We start from the raw sequence: 23847 nt of genomic DNA on the forward strand, positions 1-23847 counted from the left end.
GTGTGAGTATTTATATATTGTGGTACGAGATAAGTATTATATAAGATTCAAGATGACCTGGCCTTCTAGATCCCTGACCCCAGATTTTGGGGCGCCACGACAAGGGACCTCTGAAATAAGTTGTTTTGGAGCTAGGGGAAGATGAATACTACACCTTTGATGAGCTAGACGAGATGGATCAATCAATGGCAAAGAATTGGAAAAATTGAAGCTGTGTTGAGGGACAAATTGGAAAAGAATGAGGTGAAACTGAAGTCCTTCAGAAATGCATCTCAGTTGGTTGGACAATACCATGAGAAGAACAAACCATGTGCTAATATAGCTATTAGTTTGGACTATGATGCCTTGAACAATAACAAGAAAAATGAAGGTGACAAAGGTAAGGCAATTGCAGGTCAAGATGTCTCAGTTATGCTAAGAAAAGTATATGCACATTTGTTCAAGGCATGTGAGGTTAATTTCATTGAGTTGGTCATCAAGCAAGAACTTGCAGATGAAGACAATGAAAAGAAAAATGAAGAAACCACTCCTACTGCTGAAATTAAGAAGAAGCCCATTGTTAATCCAGTTTCTAAGACATCAATAAAGAAAATCAAGACTGAGAATACAGGAAAGAAGAAGAAGAACAGGATTGGGAAAATTGGGGTGAACAAGAGAAATAACTTTGCATTTGTTGCAGATGCTCCCAGAAAATAATGTCAAATGTGTGGGGCATCCAATCACCTAACTCACATTTGCAAAAAGGCAGTTAGTGAGCCAAAAGTGGGAGCATGCAAATACAATGAAGCAAAGGCTGAAGATCCCTATTCCTTCTGTGATAAGTTTGATTTTATTCCATACAATATGAAGGTTATGACAAGTTGTCATAAATTGAGAATAGATCTCAAAGAAATCAATCTTGGACCTATAGATAAGAAGGAAAATTCAAATCAATCATTAAACAATATTCTTTCTGAATCATCAAATTCTACTTCTGCAACCTCAGTTAACAAGAAGAAAGTATCCAACACTGCTTGGGTAGTTAAAAAAACTTAGACCTCATTGTGTGGAGGGCAAGGTGAAGAGAGTCATATGGATCATTGACAGTGGATGCTCCATACATATGACAGTTGATAAAGCCCTGCTATCACAATTTGAGGAGATGGCTGGCCATTGGTGACTTTTGGAGACAACATCAAAGGATTTATAATGAGATATGGAAAGTTAATTTCTGGGAATGTTATCATTGAAGATGTAGCACTGGTAGTTGGTCTTGAGGAGAATCTCCTAAGTGTCAGTCAATTCACAGATAGAGGATTCAAGGTTTCATTTGACAAATGAGACTTCTCAATTATCAGCAAAAAGACCGGTGAAGTTTCTTTGAAATGAGCAAGGAAAGGAAGTTTGTTTGTTGCATATCTATACTCAACAAAGAAAACTGTGGCACAAGAAACTCTCTCGCCTGAAGTACAAAGCAATAAATATCTTGGTGAAAAAGGAATTAGTGAGAGGCATGCCAAAACTGGAATTTGCTCAAGATGAAATTTGTGAGGCTTTTTAAAAAGACAATATGAAAAGGTCCAGTCATAAAAGCAAAACTGTGAATTCCATAAGTACACCATTGCAACTTATTCACATGGACCTGTTTGAACAAGTTAATGTCTAGTCTATTTCTAGAAAGAAATATGCACTTGTGATGGTGGATGACTACTCAAGGTATATATGAGTAGAGTTTATGCATTCAAAGGATGAAACTCCACACATCATTATTGAACACATCAAGAAGATTGAGAAGCGGGATGAAGATCAAAATTGTGTGAAAAGATTGAGGAGTGACAATGGAATTCAGGAATGCAATGTTAAATGAATTATGCAAAGACAAGGGTGTTGGTCAAGAGTTCTCAGCTGCAAGGACACCTCAGAAAAATGGGATAATTGAAAGGAAGAATAGAACTCTAGTTGAGGCTGCTAGAATAATGCTGCAAGATGCCAATTTGCCAACAAGTTTTTGGGAAGAAGCTGTCAACACTGCATGCTACACTCAAAACAGATATCTCATCAAAAAAAATCTTGGCACGTCATCTTCTCAATTTTGTCAAAAAGTAATCCTATTGTCAAGCATCTACATGTGTTTAAAAGCAAATATTTTGTGCTCAAAGACAACTCTGAATATGTGGGAAAATTTGACTCTAAAATTTTTGAAGCAATTTTTCTGGGATATTCATTGAAAAGGACTGCCTACAGAGTTTATGTGCTTGAGCAAAAGTCAATAATAAAAAGCACATATGTGACCTTTGATGATGACAAGTGTCCAGGCTTGAAAAGCTTTGATCAGAATGAAGCTGAAGCCCTTACGTTTGAAAATCTAAATATTGATAGTGATTCTGAAGATGAAGCTAGATCAACACAAGCAACATAATAAATGAAGAGTCAACTGAGCAAGTGAATCACGAGAATGAAAATTCATCTCATACACCTGAATTTGATGGCACAAACTCAGGGGGAGAAAGAGGACAAAGTTCTACAAGTCATGCTAATGGTAAAGAAAATGCAGAAAATTCAAGCCAACAAAATTACACCAGGAAATGGGATAGAAGTCACATAAGAGATACAATTATTGGTGATCCAAATGTTGGATTAAGGACTAGAAGTGTAATTGCAAATGAATGTCTACATGCATGCTTTCTTTCACAGATTGAACCTAAGAAAACCGAGGATGCTCTACTTGGTCCTGACTGGATATCTTCCATGCAAGAAGAGCTGAATCAATTTGAGAGAAACAAAGTTTAGAAGTTGGTTCCTGCTCCAAAAAACAATAGCATAATTGGAACAAAGTGGGTGTACATGAATAAAATGGATGCAAATGGAATTTTAACAAGGAATAAAGCAATGTTGGTTGCAAAAGGCTACTCACAAGAAGAAGAAATTGATTAAGATGAAACTTTTGCCCCAGTTGCAATAAGGATCTTTCTTGCATTTGTTGCACATTCAAATTTTAAAGTATATCAAAATGCTTTATTCTAAAGTATTTGACCTTTCTTTGATCACAATGCCTTTTACCTTAGGCCTTGGAGGTTTCTTTGCATCAGAAGCTTTAGACTTTAGATTTGGCTTCTCAGCTGCAAATCTAGCTTCTTCATCCTTTAAATTCTCTAAATCCATTCCAGGATTATGCTTGAGAAATAGTCTTCTAGCAATTTCTTCATCAAGTGTCTGAATTTTAGGATCTTTGTAGTAGACAGTAGTCTGCTTTCCCTTTAGCTTCAGAGTTTGTAAAAACTTTTGAGAGTCTTTAGATCCTGACTGAATCAGGATATCAGAACTTGACATCAGACTTTTAGCATGCACAACATCAGAACTTGACTTCTTCTGTGTAGAAGATTTACTAACATCAGAAATTACTTTCTGTGAAGATTTTCCTTGACCTTTTCCTTGACCTTGACTCTGACCTCTACTCTTATCAGAGTTTCCCTGGTCATTACCTTTATCATCCTTCTTCTTTAGTATTTGACTAGTTGAGCATTTGGACTTAACTACCTTCTCCCCCTTTTTGGCATCATCTGGTAGTAGGAGAGAGAGAAGAAGTTCTACTGAAGATTGAATTTCATTAAGTTGAGCTTTTTGAGAAGCTTGATTTTCCAGGACCTCAGTAATTTGGGCATGTTGCTATTCTTGAACCTTCTCAATAGCTTCAACTTTCTCAGAAATAGGTCTGATAAACCTCTTTTTATCTAGCTTGATCTCCATATCCAGCTTTTCAGCTTTTTTCAGAAGTTTGTCAACCTTTTCATGAGTTATAGAGTGTTGACCTTGAAGAGACTTGATACTTAGAGCTGTGACTTTGAGTTGTGTCTTGAAATCAGAGTTAGTTAACAACTCATCAGCTTTAGCAATATGCTCTGTCAGAACTTTTTAGCTTGGAATGAAATCAGATTCATTCCACTTCTTGGTCCACTCAACCCCTCTGTGAGTTTCTTCCCAAGGAACAGGAGCAGCTTATTCAACAAACATTTCAATCAGTGCCTCCTTTCCAAGAATGGGAGCTGGAGTATTAACTGGAGCTGACTCTCCAGAACTTGCAGAAAACTCATCCTCTTCTAACAGTACTAAAGTGTGTGTCACTGAAGGTGATTCTGGTACAACTTCATCTTTGTCCACATCCAGAATATGTGTGGTAGGAATATTAGCATATAATAGAGAAATTGGTGGAGTTGTCACTTGTACTGTAGGAGTTTCCAGATATAACACAGTTGGAATTATCAGCCTATGAAGGTCAATTTCAGGACTTAATCCTAAATCTTCAACTGTTGTTCCTTTAACTGGAGAGACATGAGGTATAATCACTGTTTCTAGAACAGTGTCTTTAGCTTGAGGCGGGGATGGTAAAGCTTCAATTACAATAGGTTCTGATGAGATCAGAGATTCCTGATCCCCTTCCTCAGCTTCTTCAGTATCCTCAGAGTGAGGTTGTGCCAAATGGCTTCCTGCTCTCTGTTTCTTTGATCTCCTGGATGGTGGAAAAACATGATCTACATCAGAGTTTGTAGATCTTTTCCTTTTCTGAATTTCAGACCCTTCAGCTTCTATCTCCTTCTAAAAAATTACATTTTTAGCTTCTAGCTCTACAAGTTTTGATGTGAGAACCTGTACCTGTTCATCTTCATCAGCTTCATCCCTTAAAATGATCCTCCTCCTGCTCCTTGGCGGAGATTTAGGCACAAAAATAGTCCTTTTAGGCCTAGAGGATGAGGTTCTGATTGTAGGTGCTGTTGGTTGTGGTTGTGAGGATTGTGCTGGTTGGAAATATGATCTGATGGTAGGCTGTGGTTGAGGTTGAGAAGTGGTAGGTTGTGTAGGTGCTGATGGAGGTTGGGATGGTTGTACATCAGGATATATGGCAGTATAGGTGTTTGGATCAGAGTTTACTAAGACTTGTTTGACTGATTGAGGAAGTTGGAGGGGTCTTAGGATAGTCTTCTTATTATCAGTAGATAATAAGTCAGTGAAAGCCCTTTTAACAAGTTTAAAGGGTTCAATTGTCTCACTAAAATTCTGAGGTGCATCAGAACAACAGAAACTGTATATAAGCTGACAGAATCTAGCAAAATAAACTGTATTTCTATCTTCTATCATCCTATCACCTATGAAACCTAGCACAACACTGGCAAAATCAAAATGAGTTTGATGAATTAGAGCATACCCAATTTTTTTACTCAAGATTGGTATAGCATCAAAGTTGGAGCACTTGTTGGCAAAGGCCTTGGTGATGCAGTCGAAAAAGAAACTCCACTCCCTCCTGATATGGGGCCTCTTCAATTGTCCTAGCTTGGACAAAGATTTTTCATAACCAAGGTTTGCCATCATTTGTTGAAGAGCTGGTTCCCCAACTTGTGAACTATAAACATAGTTTTCTGGAAGATGTAAAGCTTGTCGAACAGTTGATAATGTAACCAAGTGTTCATCTTTCCCTGTTGTAAATATGATGCTTGGGTACCCATATTTTCCACCATCATCATAAACACCACTCCTCCAAAACTCTAGTACTTGAGTTCGTGAGAGTGCTTCTGGTTGGGTCAAAGCATACCCAATCTCACTTCGAGAGAGAAAGTTTTATATGAAGTGAAGATCTGATGGAGCTTCGTCCTTGCTAAGTATGGCCAGATAGTTGTTGGGGACGAACTTGGCTCCATTAAAAATAATGTCCTTTGCTGCCATTTTTATGAAAAATCAAGTGAGAAAATGTGTGTATAGAAGGTGTTTGATAAAATGCCTGTTAGAAAATAGCTTCCGAGAATATTAGAGAGAGAGAAAATAAGAGAGATTAGAGAATTAGAGAAGTAGGTAAAAGATTGTAAAATATTTTAACTCCCATATATATACTCTCTATTTGACAACTGTTATAATTGAAGCAGAACCGACATTAGACACATGTCACACGGTAAATAGTCAATACAATAGTTAGTGGGCACTAGAAATAAGCAGTAATGATTGTGCACATGCAGTTGTCAAGGCAAACACATTTCCCACTAACCAAATGATTATCACTATTTTATCTCACCTAATTACTTTCTAATAAATATGACCGTTTCAGTAATTACCACAAATAAGTCAAGTAAATAAATAATGACACGTAAGCATCAGAGTTTCCATCAGGATTTGCATCAGAATTTGACTATTATCATAATTTAACGGTCATCAGAACATGGCTTCTGTACTCAAAAAGTAAATGTCTGTATCTGTTATTCTTCACACAAATACTGACTGGTTTCTTCAGAGTTTAATCATCAGAACTTTCATCAGAACTTGTCCTCAGAATTTATGCAAATAATACTTAACTGTTTGTCAAAAACAACTTAATCACCATAGTAATTTTCATCATTCATATGGAGTGAGAGTGTGTGCATTTGCAAATGATTAGATAAATATTAAAGTCTGATAAACTTCAGTATATCTTAGAAATAAGGCATAACTAAGAAAAGTGCTTAAAATTTGTCTTTAATTTTGAAGTCTACTATAGAATAAATTTATGCAAGAGTCCACCTCAATTGTTTAGCTCATTTTATGCATCTTTTGAAATTCTTTTTACAGTGGCTTCTCAGTGTAAGTGAGTCACAACTGCTTTCAGAATTTATGTTATTAACAGAGTATTTGTCCAGTAATCAGAAAATGTGAAATGTTACCAAGAAAAATTTATTTGCTTTTCTAATGCATATAACTTAATACCAGCAATGCACTTTGGTCTTCCCTTTCACATATATTACTCTAGATCTCAAATGAGTACCTGACTTCAATTTTCTTTTCTTTTCTTTTCTTCAGATAAGTGAGGCTTAACCAGCATGTAGTTCATCCTTAAGATTTACTGACATCAGAATTTGATAGATAAGAAGCAAGAATCTAGTTTGTGACTAAGTAATAAAATACACAAAGTAAATTTGACTAAGCTGAAAATCAGAATTTGCTTGTGTTAATGAATTTCCACATAAACAACTAATTCAAACATGGGATTTCTAGTATGTTAAAGACTACTAGGTCAGCATCTAGCACAGTAATCCTCATTGGAATGAATAGTCACTAACATTCAAAACACTATCAGAGTATATAGAATCACATCATATAACAATTAATATTTAATATATTACAATTTAAGCACATATTACATTGAGATAAGACAATATATAAACACTGATCATAAAGTCTGATGCATGAGAACAAAAACTAAATAGATTTTGAGAAAGAACCTGAAACCATTCCAAGTTCATTTACCAGTCTTGTAAAAGTAAATTCACATAGTGGTTTTGTGAAGATATCTGCTAGTTGTTGATCAGTTGGAACAAAATGCAATTCCATTGTACCTTCCATAACATGTTCCCTTATGAAATGGTACCTAATGCTGATGTGCTTTGTCATTGAGTGTTGAACTGGATTACCTGTCATAGCAATAACACTTTGATAATCACAGTAAATGGGTATTTTAGAAAATTCTAACCCATAGTCCAGTAACTGATTCTTCATCCAAAGAATCTATGCACAACAGCTTCCTGCAGCAATATATTCTGCTTCTGCAGTTGATGTGGAAATTGATTCATGTTTCTTGCTAAACCAAGAAACCAATCTGCCTCCAAGAAATTGGCAGCTTCCACTAGTGCTTTTCCTGTCTATTTTGCATCCTGCAAAATCTGTATCTGAGTAACCTATTAGCATAAAAACTGATTCCCTAGGATACCACAATCCTAGATCAGCTGTACCCTTGAGGTACTTGAAAATTCTTTTTACAGCTATTAGATGAGGTTATCTTGGATCAGCCTGAAATCTTGCACAAAGACAGGTACCATACATGATATCAGGTCTACTTGTTGTTAAATAGAGTAAAGAGCCAATCATATCTCTGTAGTTAGTAATATCTACTGATGCTCCAGTATCTTTATCTAACTTGGTTGCAGTGGCCATAGGAGTGGATGCAGTTGAACAGTCTTGCATTCCAAATTTCTTGAGTAAATTTCTCGTGTACTTGGATTGATTTATGAAAGTACCTTCTTCATTTTGCTTGACTTGAAGTCCCAGAAAATAGCTAAGTTCTCCCATCATACTCATTTGATATCTTGACTGCATTAGCTTTGCAAATCTTTAACAGAGTTTGGTATTTGTAGAACCAAAGATGATATCATCAACATATATCTGTACCAAAAGTAAGTCTGTAAGTCATATGTCATAGCCTATTTGTATATTCGAGGATTCAACTCAACTCAAATAAGAATGTAATAAGTAAATAGTGGATCTACCGTCAGAGAGATCTCGCAAAGTAACATCTGTCAAAGGATTCAGAAACAAGGTTCATCTACAGACTTGAGGAATTAATTCACTGGAAGAAGTTCAAGAAATTGATCATGCCTCAGTGATATAAATCAAGATTGTGGATTTAATCAAGTGATAGAGATCTCGTCAGGGTATCAGATAATTACAAGGATTTAATCTGAAGAAAATCAGAGTATCAAAGTCAAGACATGAAGAAACGTCACGGAAGTTAGTCACTCATGAACCAGACAGTACATCGAGTGTCAACATTGAAGTGGTGGAATTGATTCATATATCTCAGTGATTTTCAGAAGATTTGCAGAAGAATGGGTGTTGTTGAAGACTAGAATTAATTCTCTATTAATTAATTAAGTCATCTAATTTAATTAAGAAAATAAATTATATCTGTGAAGAATAATTTATTTATTAATTAAATTAATTGATTAATTAATTCTGAATTAATTTTAGGAATTTTCAGAATTTAAATTGGATTAAAATCTGCATTAAATCAGCAAGACAATTGAAAATGAACTAGCATGACAATCAGGATTGTCATACCGATTGTCATGCTAGGCCATTTTCAATAGTCTCACCGAAAGTTACACTAGGAGGAGGATTGTCTTGCTAGTTCATTCTGATTGTCATGCTAGTTCATTCAGATTGTCTTGCTAGTTCAATCCATTGTCCTACCGAAAGTCTTGCCAGCTATAGGATTGTCATGCCAGTTCAATTCTATTCGGCTGTTGATTAAAAAGAAGCAGAGCAGCAGCAACTCAATAATCCAGAGAAATAGAAGCCAAGAAAAAACAGAAAGAAAAAGCAGCCGCCTCTGAAACATTCAATTTTTTATCTGCTTAATTCAAGATCAATTTCTAGATTGCAAAGTTAAATCCAATCAACTAGAAATCATTCTCTTGTTCTTGTGTAACAATCTAGCGGATCAAAATCCCTAGAACTTAATCTCAAATCGCGTTTAGCATTTGATTCTAATTATTGCAAAAATAGAAAAAGTTCATGTCGAATTTATTCTAGATTTGTGATAATTGATTTGAGATTAATTCCTTGTAATCGATACAGTTGTTGTAACACCTTTCAAGTTTAATAAAAGTTTTATTTAACTTGAATTTTGTTTCACATTTTTTATTCCGCATTTAATTCGATTATTCGGTACTGTTTGTATTCAACCCCCCCTTCTACAAACACATTGGGACCTAACAATTGGTATCAGAGCCTTCTGATTAACGAACAAATCAAGATCCTAGACTTTTGTGATTTTTCAACTCCTTGAATTTTTATTTATTCAAAAATTCATAATGACTTCACATAAAGTTGGAACCGTTAAAATTCCACAATTTGATAAAGAGAATTATATCATGTGGAAGAAGAAGATGCTATTATTTTTACAAGTTGCAAATCCCAAATATTCAAACTTGTTAAAGAAGGGTATAAAAACTCCGATGGTTATTGAACCGGAGGTAATAATAGATGGTGTGGTGACTACTAAAGCTAGAACCTATCCAAAAGAGCCCGAAGATTTTACTCCTGCTGAGAAGGAAGAAGCCTCCTTGGATGCCATCCTTCAATTAATATTAATTGATTCCCTTGATCCCTTGATGAACAGACATGTGATGAACTGTAAAAATTCTAAACACATGTGGGAAACTATTGAGGTAATTAATGAAGGCACAGAGGAAGTTAGGGAGAACAAGTTGGAAATCCTAACCTCTGAATATGAATATTTCAAATCAAATCCAGGAGAAGGAATTACTGAAGTGTTTGAGAGGTACAATGCGTTGATCAACAACCTGAACATCAATGGAAAGTATTATTCAATCAGGGAGATCAACAAAAAGTTCCTTTTAACACTGCCAGCTCATCTTGAACATAGAATCACTGCCATTAGAGAAGCTAGAGACCTGAATGAGATTTCTTTGGACAGGCTCTATGGAGTGTTAAAAACCTATGAGTTGGAGCAGATTCAACAGAAGGAAGTCTACGGGAAGGATAGAATGGTCAGCACATCTACTGCACTTGTAGCTGAAGGTCAACAACAACAGCAATCTCAACAATTGGAGAGGATGGTACAGTGTTCCAAGGCTGAGGAAAATATGTTAGTAGCAGAATATGATCCCCCTACTACAAATCAATCAAGTGATGATTTTTATTCCTTGGAAGAGCTGGAGCAATTGGAAGACGAGTCAATGGCCCAAATTGTCAAGAGATTCTCCCATGTCAGATTCAAGAGGAATCCCAAGCTTAAGTACAAGTCCAACTACAACAAATTCCAGAAAGGTGGATCTTCATCCTCTAACACCAGCAGTGGTGGATACAAAACAGGGATGGTTGATCGGAGCACCATTAGATGCTATAACTGCAATGAGTTGGGACACTTTGCCACAGAATGTAGGAAGCCAAAGCAAGTAAGAAAGAACTCTGAAAGGGCTTATCTGGCAAAGGGAAGAAGCTGGGATGATACTGACAGTGAAGATGAAGATGAAGGAAATCTTGCTCTTATGGCTATTGATGGAAAAGCTTCATCATCAAGAATAGAGGTAAAACTTTCTGATGCTGAAATGGTTTATCATCTAAGAGGTAACTTAGATTGTGCACGTCGTGATAATGAACTGTTAAGTTTACAGATCACAGACCTTGAGAAAGAGGTCAATGAATTAAGACTTGTGCACATTAATCAAGACAAATTAAAAGAACAAGTATCTTTTCTAGAGAATAGAGTTGACTGTTATAGAAAACTCGAAACTATTCTCAAAGACAAGATCACCGGTCTTGAGACTAAGGTTAGAGCCTACTTCAATTCTTGTTCGAAGGCTAAAGAGTTCTACAGTAAGCAATCTGTTAATCAAACATCTGGAATAGGTTATGATTACAATGTTGCTATTGGAGAATTAGGCATAAACTCCCCTCCTCGTGTCTGTGCTAAAGGGAGGGAAGTACCACATGTGCTTAAGGGTGTTGATGAACCCCTCTATAAACCATCAATTGCTGAACCATTTGATGCGACCTCTTCTGTTATTCAAGAAGAAATACGTGCTGAAGATCTTGCTAATGAGAAGGTTGTTTCCAAGTCAAGTGTGTCGAAAGTTCCAGTCAAAGTTGTGAAAGCAACTGAGACTAACTCAGACACACATGAGTTGGATAACAAAAATGCCATGTCTGCCATGCATAAATTGCCTACTATTAATCACTCTCATAAAGCATGTGGTGTTTCTAATTGTATGTCTTGTGCTTTTAATATGATGTATGCTTATTTTAATGGTAAGCATGTTTCTAATGATAAGACTACTCCTCGTCAGCATGTGAATAACAAGAAGCATGATAGGTCTAAGACTGCTAGTCCTTCTAAGGCTAGAAAGGAGACATTTGTGCCTAAGCTTAAACAGAAATTTGTTAAAGCTGTTTACAAGGTCAAATGTTCAGTCATTGAGAAAGTTGAGACCATTAAGATTAAAAATGTTGTTTTTCCTGACAAAGGACAATTCTACAAGTATGCCGGGCCCAACCAAGTTTGGGTTCCGAAGAAGGGTTAATCCATTTGTGTTACAGGGCATTAAAACAGGTGAAACCGGAAGTGTGGATTCTTGACAATGGATCATCAAGACATATGACCGGAGATAGAGCCCTGCTATCAAATGTGGATTGAGAAAGCTGGCCCCCTGGTTACCTTTGGAGATAACAGCAAAGGTTTATCTGAGGGATATGGCTGTTTGCAAGCTTGATATGTTATCAGTAAAATTTTGAATAGTGTGCTAGGTTATTATTAGGAAGCAGTATCTAACATATAGCACCAGTGACGAGACTTGAGAATATTACGACATATTAGGCACCTGATGCACATTACACTTGGAATTGGACTCTAGTAAGATGTGTACAAGTGTACTCCTGGTTGGTGAGTCAAAAGAGGAAGTCAATGCACCTCAGTTCATGGACTTTATGCAATCTCTTCTTCACAATCTCACTTCAGGTTGGTATGAACTAGTGTACTGCTCAAGTAATCGTCATATTTATAACTCTCTTATCATTAGGCACAACCATATTGTTTTATATGTGCAGTGATATATTGGTTATGCAACATAACAATTAGTATCTAAAGTACTTGACAAGTATCGGTCAATGATATGTTGTTAACATTATGTTGCAGATATTTGTAAGCTTTTGACATGAATGAGAATTACTTAGACTTTACCCTAAGTGATCAATGTTTTATCAAAAACTCATTCATATTGAAAAACAAAATCAAACTTCTTTCTACATTAGTGATTTCTTATTTCATGTAAAATCTTTTGAAATCACTATTGTAAATCATTTTCTCTCTATTACCATATATTCTGTGTTACAGGTTCAGTCTCCAATGACTTTCTTTCATTGACAGTCATGAGGTTGAAAACCCATAACGTCTATCCCAGACTGTAAAGACAAACACAAAAACAGAACCAACCAACACTCTCTTACCACTAAATGTAGTATGAATGAGCGTGAGGGAGATAGTGCCTTAGTGCACCACAGAAGGAAGGTTCTGTAGTCAACCCAGTAGCTCTGTCTCCTACATAGATGAGTAGTATTTAAACCGAGACAACTGCTAGCCCCCATACATCTTCTCAAAAAGATGTAATGGCTGAAAAGGTACAAAAACAGTTATTAGATTCATTCTCTCAAAAGGGTGCGTCTATTGAAATTTGCCTGTCAGCCAAGGTATCCGATATAGTGTCACCACTTCAAACATAAACAATTCTTGATGCACAATGATAGGTTACACACACAAAGGATGAGTTGACGGAAACAAGAGTTTCAACCATTTTAAGGTCAGATTCGATTGTTCAAGGTTCGTTAGTGGACCAATTGCCTTTACAGGTGTTAGGAGAGGATACTGATCCAAAAGCCATATGTCAGTGGTCAGTGTCTACCTCCCCAGGCTTAAATCCCCTGGATGCATCTGCGGATAGTGGATCTGACATAGGCGCAAATCGGCAACTTGTTGATAATGATTCAGATATTACCTGATGAGTCACAAGGAAATGTCTTCACAGGCATTCGAAGGGAACTTTGATCTTTATGCTAAATTCTTTGGATCATTGTTTACCTTCCCAGAATTCAAATCTGGAACCCTAAAAGGGAAACTAGCAACTTTTAAATTATGACTCAGATTCATCTGACGAGTTTAACAAGGATGGGGATTTGCGAACTCCCATTGCACCACCTGTGACCTCCTTAAGGATGGCTAAGGTGATTTTCCTTGCAGGTACAGCTGGATTATGGAGCTATGAGAGAAGAGTGATACACTTGTGAGAATGAGTGTAAACACGAGTGGAGAGAAGAGTGAAACACATGTGAGGTACACTAAACAGAATCACACACTCACAGTGAGGAAGAAAGAGAAACTACTTGTTATTTCTTTTCCAACCAAGTGAAATATGAGAACTCCTTCAGACGACGGCATACATTCCTTCTTTAAGGGGGAGATAAAAGCTTAAGTAATAGTTTGAAGGATTCCTCAACTAAGGGGGAGAAATAGCAGGGAGTAAGAAAAAAGATCCTACTTGTACACTACACCACACCATTGTTGTTTGTAACTACGGATCCTATTGTACGGGAGAGGTGGTAAACACAAGATGATTTTCTAAGTAAGGGGAGAAGCTGTTTTCAAAAGGGGAGTACCATTGGCTTTTATCTACGGATCCTATTGTACGGGAGAGGTGGTAAACGAAGGTGATCTTCTTTAATCAGTTGATTCTCATAGGGGGAGAAACAAGAGAGATATGGGCTTCTCAATAGGAAATGTGGTTGTACAAATGAAAATGGAACTACTTGAAGATATGTTCAGTCTAGAGGAACATCTACTTGGAATCTGGAAAATGTTAAATCTCATCCAGAACTTTTCTGCTATTTACTTTGCATGTATGTTATATCTTTTTCTTATTTGTTAGTTGAGTTATCCTCTAGGTATTTGTGTGTTATTGTCTAACAAACAAATAGGGGGATATTGTAAGTCATATGTCATAGCCTATTTGTATATTCGAGGATTCAACTCAACTCAAATAAGAATGTAATAAGTAAATAGTGGATCTACCGTCAGAGAGATCTCGCAAAGTAACATCTGTCAAAGGATTCAGAAACAAGGTTCATCTACAGACTTGAGGAATTAATTCACTGGAAGAAGTTCAAGAAATTGATCATGCCTCAGTGATATAAATCAAGATTGTGGATTTAATCAAGTGACAGAGATCTCGTCAGGGTATCAGATAATTACAAGGATTTAATCTGAAGAAAATCAGAGTATCAAAGTCAAGACATGAAGAAACGTCACGGAAGTTAGTCACTCATGAACCAGACAGTACATCGAGTGTCAACATTGAAGTGGTGGAATTGATTCATATATCTCAGTGATTTTCAGAAGATTTGCAGAAGAATGGGTGTTGTTGAAGACTAGAATTAATTCTCTATTAATTAATTAAGTTATCTAATTTAATTAAGAAAATAAATTATATCTGTGAAGAATAATTTATTTATTAATTAAATTAATTGATTAATTAATTCTGAATTAATTTTAGGAATTTTCAGAATTTAAATTGGATTAAAATTTGCATTAAATCAGCAAGACAATTGAAAATGAACTAGCATGACAATCAGGATTGTCATACCGATTGTCATGCTAGGCCATTTTCAATAGTCTCACCGAAAGTTACACTAGGAGGAGGATTGTCTTGCTAGTTCATTCTGATTGTCATGCTAGTTCATTCAGATTGTCTTGCTAGTTCAATCCATTGTCCTACCGAAAGTCTTGCCAGCTATAGGATTGTCATGCCAGTTCAATTCTATTCGGCTGTTGATTAAAAAGAAGCAGAGCAACAGCAACTCAATAATCCAGAGAAATAGAAGCCAAGAAAAAACAGAAAGAAAAAGCAGCCGCCTCTGAAACATTCAATTTTTTATTTGCTTAATTCAAGATCAATTTCTAGATTGCAAAGTTAAATCCAATCAACTAGAAATCATTCTCTTGTTCTTGTGTAACAATCTAGCGGATCAAAATCCCTAGAACTTAATCTCAAATCGCGTTTAGCATTTGATTCTAATTATTGCAAAAATAGAAAAAGTTCATGTCGAATTTATTCTAGATTTATGATAATTGATTTGAGATTAATTCCTTGTAATCGATACAGTTGTTGTAACACCTTTCAAGTTTAATAAAAGTTTTATTTAACTTGAATTTTGTTTCACATTTTTTATTCCGCATTTAATTCGATTATTCGGTACTATTTGTATTCAACCCCCCCATCTACAAACACATTGGGACCTAACAAAGTCCTTTCCATGATGAGATATATCAATGTTTTATCAATTGTGCCTCTGTTAAATCCACTTTCTAGAAGGAATTGAGCTAAAGTCTCATACCTTGCTCTTGGAGCTTGCTTAAGGCCATAAAGTGCTTTGTCAAGCCTGTAGACATGATTTGGAAATTTTGTATCTACAAAGCCCGGAGGTTGTTCAATATATACCTCTTCTTCCAATTCTTCATTCAGAAAAGCACTTTTCACATCTATTTGAAAGACTTTAAACTACTTGTGAGCAGCATAAGCCAAAAAGATTCTTATGGCTTCCAATATAGCAACTAGAGCAAATATTTCATCATAATCAATACTCTCCTATTGAGAGTAGCCTTTAGCAACCAGCCTTGCTTTGTTTCTTGTAATTATGCCATCACTGTCAGTTTTGTTTCTGAACATCCATTTTGTGCCAACAATGGATCTGTTCTTTGGTCTTGGAACTAGGGTCCAGACTTTATTTCTTTCAAATTCATTTTACTCTTCCTACATTGCTTGCACCCAATCAGCATCTTGAAGAGCTTCTTCCACTTTCTTTGGTTCAGTCTGAGATAGAAAGGAATGATAGAGACATTCATTTGATGTTGCTGTTCTAGTTCGGACACCTGCTTCAGGATCTCCAATTATCAAGTCAGGTGTGTGTGATTTAGTCCACTTCCTTGCAGATGGAAGTTGTTCTCTCGAACTTGATCCTCCCCCATGATCCATGTTGTCTCCATCAGCATTTTCTGATGCTCCCCCTGAAGTTATTCTCTCTGAAATTTCAGAATTTGAGTTGGATTCTTCAGGAATTGAAGAATCAGAGTTTCTAGAATTATCAGAGTTTGGCTCATCAGAACTTGATGAATCAAAACTTGAAGAACCAGTGACAGGTTATGATGCTTCTTGAGAGTTTTGAGATGTGATAGGTTCATCAGCTTGATCCCCCTGAACATGTGCATTTTCCCTTGGTGTAGTTACCACAGTTTCAATGACATAAGAGTTTAACCCGTCTGAACTTACAGGATCAGGATTTAGGTCATGAGAAGTTAAATCTTCATTTTCAAATCTCAGCTGATCATGATCATTAAAATCTTCAATTCCAGTAATCTTTTTATCATCAAAAGATACATTGATAGATTCCATGAGAACACTTGTTCTTAAATTGTAGACTCTGAAGGCTTTTGTGGAAAGTGGATATCCAACAAAAATTCCTTCATCAGCTTTTAGATCAAATTTTGACAGCTGTTCAGAATGAGTCTTAAGAACAAAACATTTGCATCCAAATACATGAATGTATTTCAGATTTGGCTTCTTTTTCTTCACCATCTCATTTGGTGTTTTTCCATGCTTGTTTATGAGTGTAGCATTCTGTGTAAAACAAGCAGTCTGCACAGCTTCATCCCAAAAGTAGGTTGGTAGCTTTGCTTCATCAAGCATAGTTTGTGCAGCTTCAATGAGAGTCCTGTTCTTTCTTTCTACAACTCCATTTTGCTGTGGAGTTCCAGGTGCAGAAAATTCCTGCTTTATACCATGCTCTTGGCAGAACTCTTCCATGATTGAATTCTTAAACTCTGTGCCATTATCACTTCTTATTATTTTAACAGAGTCTTTGACCAATTTATCCAGCTGTCTGACATGATCAGTTAGAATAGATGCAGTTTCATTCTTCTTGTGCAAGTAATACACCAAAGTGTATCTTGTGAACTCATCCACTATAACCATAGCATATTTCTTCTTTGCAATTGACATGACATTGACTGGACCAAATAGATCAACATGCAGTAAGTGATAAGGCTCAAGAATTGAGGATTCAGTTTTGCTCTTGAATGAAGATTTTCTTTGTTTTGCCTTTTGACAAGAATCACAAAGGCCATCAGGAGCAAATACTGATTTTGGCAGTCCTCTCACAAGATCTTTCTTTACTAGCTCATTTATGTTGTTGAAATTTAAATGAGGGAGTCTCTTGTGCCAATTCCAGCTTTTTTCAATTGATTCTCTACTCAACAGACAGATTGCAGAACCATCAGAGTTTGTTGAAAGTCTAGATTCATATATGTTACCATGCCTGTAACCTTTCAGAACCACTTTGCTTGTAGAATTACTTACAACTTCACAGTGTTCTTCAAAGAAATCTACATGATAACCTATGTCACAGATTTGACTCACACTTAGCAGGTTGTGTTTAGGTCCTTAGACAAGAGCTACTGTTTCAATGATGACATTCCCAAGATTGATATTGCCATATCCCAAAGTCTTTCCCATGTTGCCATCTCCATAAGAAACTCCTGGTCCAGCTTTCTCCACAAAGTCTGGTAGCAGGGCTTTATTTCCAGTCATATGTCCTGAACATCCACTGTCCAGGACTATGATGTTTTTCATGTTGCCCTGCAATCACAAAGACCACTATTGGTTAGTTTTAAGGACCCAGACTTGCTTGGATCCTTTGGCCTTTTTAAGATTGTTATCATTTGCAGCGGATTTAATTTCCGAGTTTATGCTAACATGCTTCTTATCAGACTTTATATCAGAATTTGCATCAGAATTTACACTTGAAGGAATTTCACTAACTTTCTTCAAAGAAGGTTTTATTTGATAATAATCATAGTACAAACTATGATATTCCTTACAAGTATAAATGGAATTCCATAAACTACCACAATGAAAACAAGGATTTTATGGTTTAAACCTAACAGAATGACTCTTAACTCCTGATCTAGGAGGTAAAGAGTTTATATCTTTATTTTTCCTGCAAAAAGTAGCAAGATGGTTAGAATTTCCACAGTTATAACATTTCTTCCTATGAGTATTAAGAACAGGCATATAATTATTGCTTTTATTCACACCTTCCTTTCCATTCCTATTTTTCCTATCTTCCTTTACCTTGTTCACATTTCTAATCTCTTTCAGCTTATGCTTAAGCTGCTTTTTTGTCATTAAACCTATGTAAGTTGAAGCTGGTTTGTCCTGTTTTAATTTGTCAAAAGTTGACTTTTCTTTGACTTCTGTCCTAAAATCTATCATCTTTTTAGAATCAGACATTACAGTTTTTGCTACAAACTTAACAGGATAAATTTTAGGCTTTTCAGCTTTCTTGGTAAAGTTTGGTTTAGATAACACATTTTCCTTTTCTACTTTATCATCTTCATAACCTAAGCCTTCTTTCCAGTTTCAACTACTTAGTATCTTCTGAGTTGTTCTGCCAGAGTTAGTCCAAGTTTTGATGATTTCTCTTTCCTTTTCTAATTCAGATTTAAGAGATTTATTCAGTTTTAGCACTTCATCTCTAACATACAAAGCATCATCTCTTTCTTTCTGAATTTGATGGAACATAACTAACTCTTTTTCTAATTAATCAATTCTGTTTCTAAGAGCAAGACTTTCAGATGTTAATCTTTCATTTGTTAAAGTCTGATCTCTAAAACTAATGAACATGGTTTTAAGATATAATCTCAACTCAGTAATATCATCAGTATGAAAAGCAAAAGTTGTTTGAGGTACCTTCAATTCAGCAGTGTCAGTACTGCTATCAGCATTTGCCATCAAGGCATAGTTCACCTCATTTTCAGAATCTAAAGTGTCTGTCTTGCTTTTCTTCTTTGTGACAAGTGTCTTGCCTTTATCACTTTTTCCTTTCTTGCATTCAGGAGATATGTGGCATCTTTCACCACAATTATAGCATTTGACATTTGAGTTGTCTCCTCTGTCAGACTTTCCTCCTTTGCATTCAGACTTTCTGTTAGATATATTTGAGACGTCATGTGTAATCTGATTTGTGTTTAGTTCTCAGAACTTAACAACAAAACTTATCAGGACTTACTGGAAATCAGAACTTACTGAAGTCAGAACTTAATATCAGAACTTAAGGCGTCAGAAGATATATATCAGGACATAAGTGTGGGAAGACTTTAGATATGGAATGCGGCTGATTTACAAGAGAAGATCTGGACTAAAACAAAAGAAGATATGCATGAATAGTTAGAGGACTAGAAGACTTGTAGAAGATATCTGATTGATATATTTTAGGAGACAGAATTATATTCCATATCAATTAGAAGATATCTTGTAACTGTGTACTATATAAACACAGCTTAGGGTTTACACTAGATGTGTTATCATTATCGAGAAGATTATACATTGCAACCTAGCAGCTATTAGTGATATTGTTCATCACTGAGAGAGAACAACAGTTCTATTGTAACAGAGTCTATTTTAATATACTTGATCATTGTTACACACTTGTGTTAAAATTGATTTGATTGTATAAACACTATATTCAACTCCCTTCTATAGTGTTGTGTGACCTAACAAGTGGTATCGGAGCTTTTCTGTTAACACACATACAATATAAAATCCAAATGACAATCATGTCTGAAGAAACACAAACCCCAATTAAGCCCACTAAAACTCAAGAAACTCAGAACACTCCAACCCACAGTCGATATGAGACAATTAGGGTTCCCATACTGAGCCCGTCTGAGTATCCCATATGGAAGGTGAAGATGGCTATGTTTCTGGAAGCTACAGATCCAGAATACCTTGACAAAATTAATGAAGAACCATATAAGCCTACCAAGCTCTCTGTTGTAGTTGTTGATCAACCAGCAAAGACTATACCAAAGGAGAGAGGTGAATACACACCTGAAGATATCTCATCTATTGCCAATGATGCAAGGGTAAAATATTTGCTACATAGTGCAATTGATAATGTCATGTCAAACAGGGTAATTGGATGCAAGACTGCAAAGGAGATATAGGATGCTTTGGAGACAAGATGCCAGGGAACTGATGCAATCAAAAAGAACAGGAGGACTATACTCACTCAAAAGTATGAGTGCTTTGACTCAAAAGCTGATGAGTCATTAACTGATTTATATGACAGGTTTGTCAAACTCTTGAATGATCTATCACTGGTGGATAAGGAATATGATCTTGAAGATTCAAATCTAAAATTCCTTTTAGCTCTTCCTGAAAATTGGGATTTGAAGTCTACTACCATAAGAGATAACTATGATCTTACTGAAACTACTCTTGATGAAATTTATGGTATGCTCAAGACTTATGAACTTGAGATGGATTAAAGGAGTAAGAGGCATAGAAGAAAGTCAAGGACAGTTGCTCTTAAAGCTGAGGAGGAGTCTCCTAAACTTGTTGTCATAAAGAAGGGCAAAGGAAAGGCTCTTATCATAAAGTCTGATTCAGAGTCATCATATTCTGATGATGATGATGATTCAGAAACTGAAAGTTTATCTGAAGTTGATGTTGATGCAGAGATGATGCAACTGTGTGCTCTTATGGTGAAGGGTATCACAAAGATAGCCTACAAGAAATTCAGAATGGGCAAGAAGTTTTCCAGGAAAGGTGGAAGTTCTAATAAGAAAGGGTTCAAAAAGTCTGAAGGCAAAGGAGGAAAGTCTGACAGAGGAGACAACTCAAATGTCAAATGCTACAATTGTGGTGAAAGAGGCCACATATCTCCTGACTGCAAGAAAGGAAAAAGTGATAAAGGCAAGGCACTTGTCACAAAGAAGAAAAGCTGGACAGACACTTCAGATTCTGAAGATGAGGTGAACTATGCCTTGATGGCAAATGCTGATAGCAGTACTGACACTGCTGAATTGAAGGTACCTCAAATTACCTTTTCTTTTCATACTGATGATATTACTGAGTTGAGATTACACCTTAAAACCATTTCCATTAGTTTTAGAGATCAGATTTTAACATGTGAAAGATTAACATCTGAAAGTCTTGCTCTTAAAAACAGAAATAACTATTTAGAAAAGGAGTTAGTTTTCTTCATCAAACTAAGAAAGAAAGAGATGAGGCTTTGTATGTTAGAGATGAAGTGCTAAAAATTAAATGAATCTCTAAAAACTGATTTAGAAAAGGAAAGAAAGATCATCAGAACTTCGACTAACTCTGGCAGAACAACTCAGAATTTACTAAGTAGTGGAAACTGGAAAGAGAGCTTAGGTTATGGAGATGATAAAAGTGAGAAAGGAACTGTGCAAATTGAGCCAATTTGTGTTAAACAGACTGCTAAGCCAAAGGTAAATCCTGTTAAATTTGTAGAAAAAACTGTTATGTCTGATTCTGAAAAGATGAAAGATTCTAAGACAGAAGTAAAAGAAAAGTCAACTTCTGACAGATTAAAACAGGATAAACCAACTGAAGTAAACATAGGCTTAATGACAAAGAAGCAGCTTAAGCATAAGCTGAAAGAGATTAGAAATGTGAACAAGGTAAAGGAAGCTAGGAAAAATAGGAATGGAAAGGAAGGTGTGAATAAAAGCAATAATTATATGCCTGTTCCTAATGCTCCTTGAAAGAAATGCTATAACTGTAGAAACTCTAACCATCTTGCTTCTTTTTGCAGGAAAAATAAAGATATAAACTATTTACCTCCTAAATCAGGAGTTAAGAGTCAGCCTGTTAGGTTTAAACCACAAAATCCTTGTTTTCATTGTGGTTGTTTATGGCATTCCATTTATACTTGTAAGGAATATCATAGTTTGTACTATGATTATTATCAAATAAAACCTTCTTTGAAGAAAGTTAGTGTAATTCCTTATAGTGTAAGTTCTGATACAAAGTCTGATATAAAGTCTGATAAACAGCATGTTAGCATAAACTCTAAAATTAAATCCGCTACAAATTCTAACAAACTTAAAAAGGCCAAAGGATCAAAGCAAGTCTGGGTCCTTAAAACTAACCAATAGTGGTCTTTGTGATTGCAGGGCAACAGGAAAAATATCCTAGTTCTTGACAGTGAATGTTCAGGACATATGACTGGATATAAAGCCCTGCTATCAGACTTTGTGGAGAAAGCCGGCCCAGGAGTTTCTTATGGAGATGGCAACATGGGAAAAACTCTGGGATATGGAAATATCAATCTTGGGAATGTCATCATTGAATCAGTAGCTCTTGTCTCAGGACTTAAACACAATCTGCTAAGTGTGAGTCAAATCTGTGACAGAGGTTATCATGTGGATTTCTTTGAAGAACACTGTAAAGTTGTAAGTAATTTAACAGTAAAAGTAGTTCTGAAAGGTTACAGGCATGGTAAAATATATGAAGTTAGACTTTCAACAAACTCTGATGGTTCTGCAATTTGTCTGTTGAGTAGAGCATCAATTGAAGAAAGATGGAATTGGCACAAGAGACTCTCTCATTTAAATTTCAACAACATAAATGAGCTAGTAAAAAAAGATCTTGTTAGAAGACTGCCAAAATCAGTATTTGCTCCTGATGGCCTTTGTGATTCATGTCAAAAGGTAAAACAAAGAAAATATTCAATTAAGAGCAAAACTGAATCCTCAATTCTTGAGCCTTACCTACTACATATTGATCTATTTTGGTCCAGTCAATGTCATGTCCATTGCAAAGAAGAAATATGCTATGGTTATAGTGGATCAGTTCACAAGATACATTTGGGTATATTTCTTGCACAAGAAGAATGAAACTGCATCTACTCTAACTGATCATGTCAGACAGCTGGATAAATTGGTCAAAGATTCTTTTAAAATCATAAGAAGTGATAATAGCACTGAGTTCAAGAATTCCATTATGGAAGAGTTCTGCAAAGAGCATGGAATTAAGCAGGAATTTTCTGCACCTGGAACTCCACAACAATATGGAGTTGTAGAAAGAAAGAACAGGACTCTCAATGAAGCTGCACGAACTATGTTTGATGAAGCAAAGCTGCCAACCTACTTTTGGGCTGAAGCTGTGCAGATTGCTTGTTTTACATAAAATGCTACACTCATAAACAAGCATGGAAAAACACCATATGAGATGGAGAATAAAAAGAATCCAAATCTGAAATGCTTTCATGTATTTGGATGTAAGTGTTTTGTTCTTAAGACTCATCCTGAACAGCTGTCAAAATTTGATCTAAAAGCTGATAAAGGAATTTTTGTTGCATATCCACTTCCACAAAAGCCTTCAGAGTCTACAATTTAAGAACAAGGGTTGTCATGGAATCTATCAATGTATATTTTGATGATAAAAAGATTACTGGACTTGAAGATTTCAATGATCATGATCAGCTGAGATTTAAAAATGAAGATTTAAATTCTGATTCTGTAAATTCTGATGGCTTAAATCCTGATCCTGTAAGTTCTGATGGGTTAAATTCTGATGTCATTGAAACTGTGGTAACTACTCCAAGGGAAAATGCACCTGTTCAGGTGGAGCAAGCTGAAAATCCTACCATAACTCAAGACTCTCAAGAAGCATCAGAACCTGTCACTGGCTCTTCAAG

The sequence above is a fragment of the Apium graveolens genome, chromosome 5, assembly GCF_009905375.1.
Source record: "Apium graveolens cultivar Ventura chromosome 5, ASM990537v1, whole genome shotgun sequence".
Classification (NCBI taxonomy): Eukaryota; Viridiplantae; Streptophyta; class Magnoliopsida; order Apiales; family Apiaceae; genus Apium; species Apium graveolens.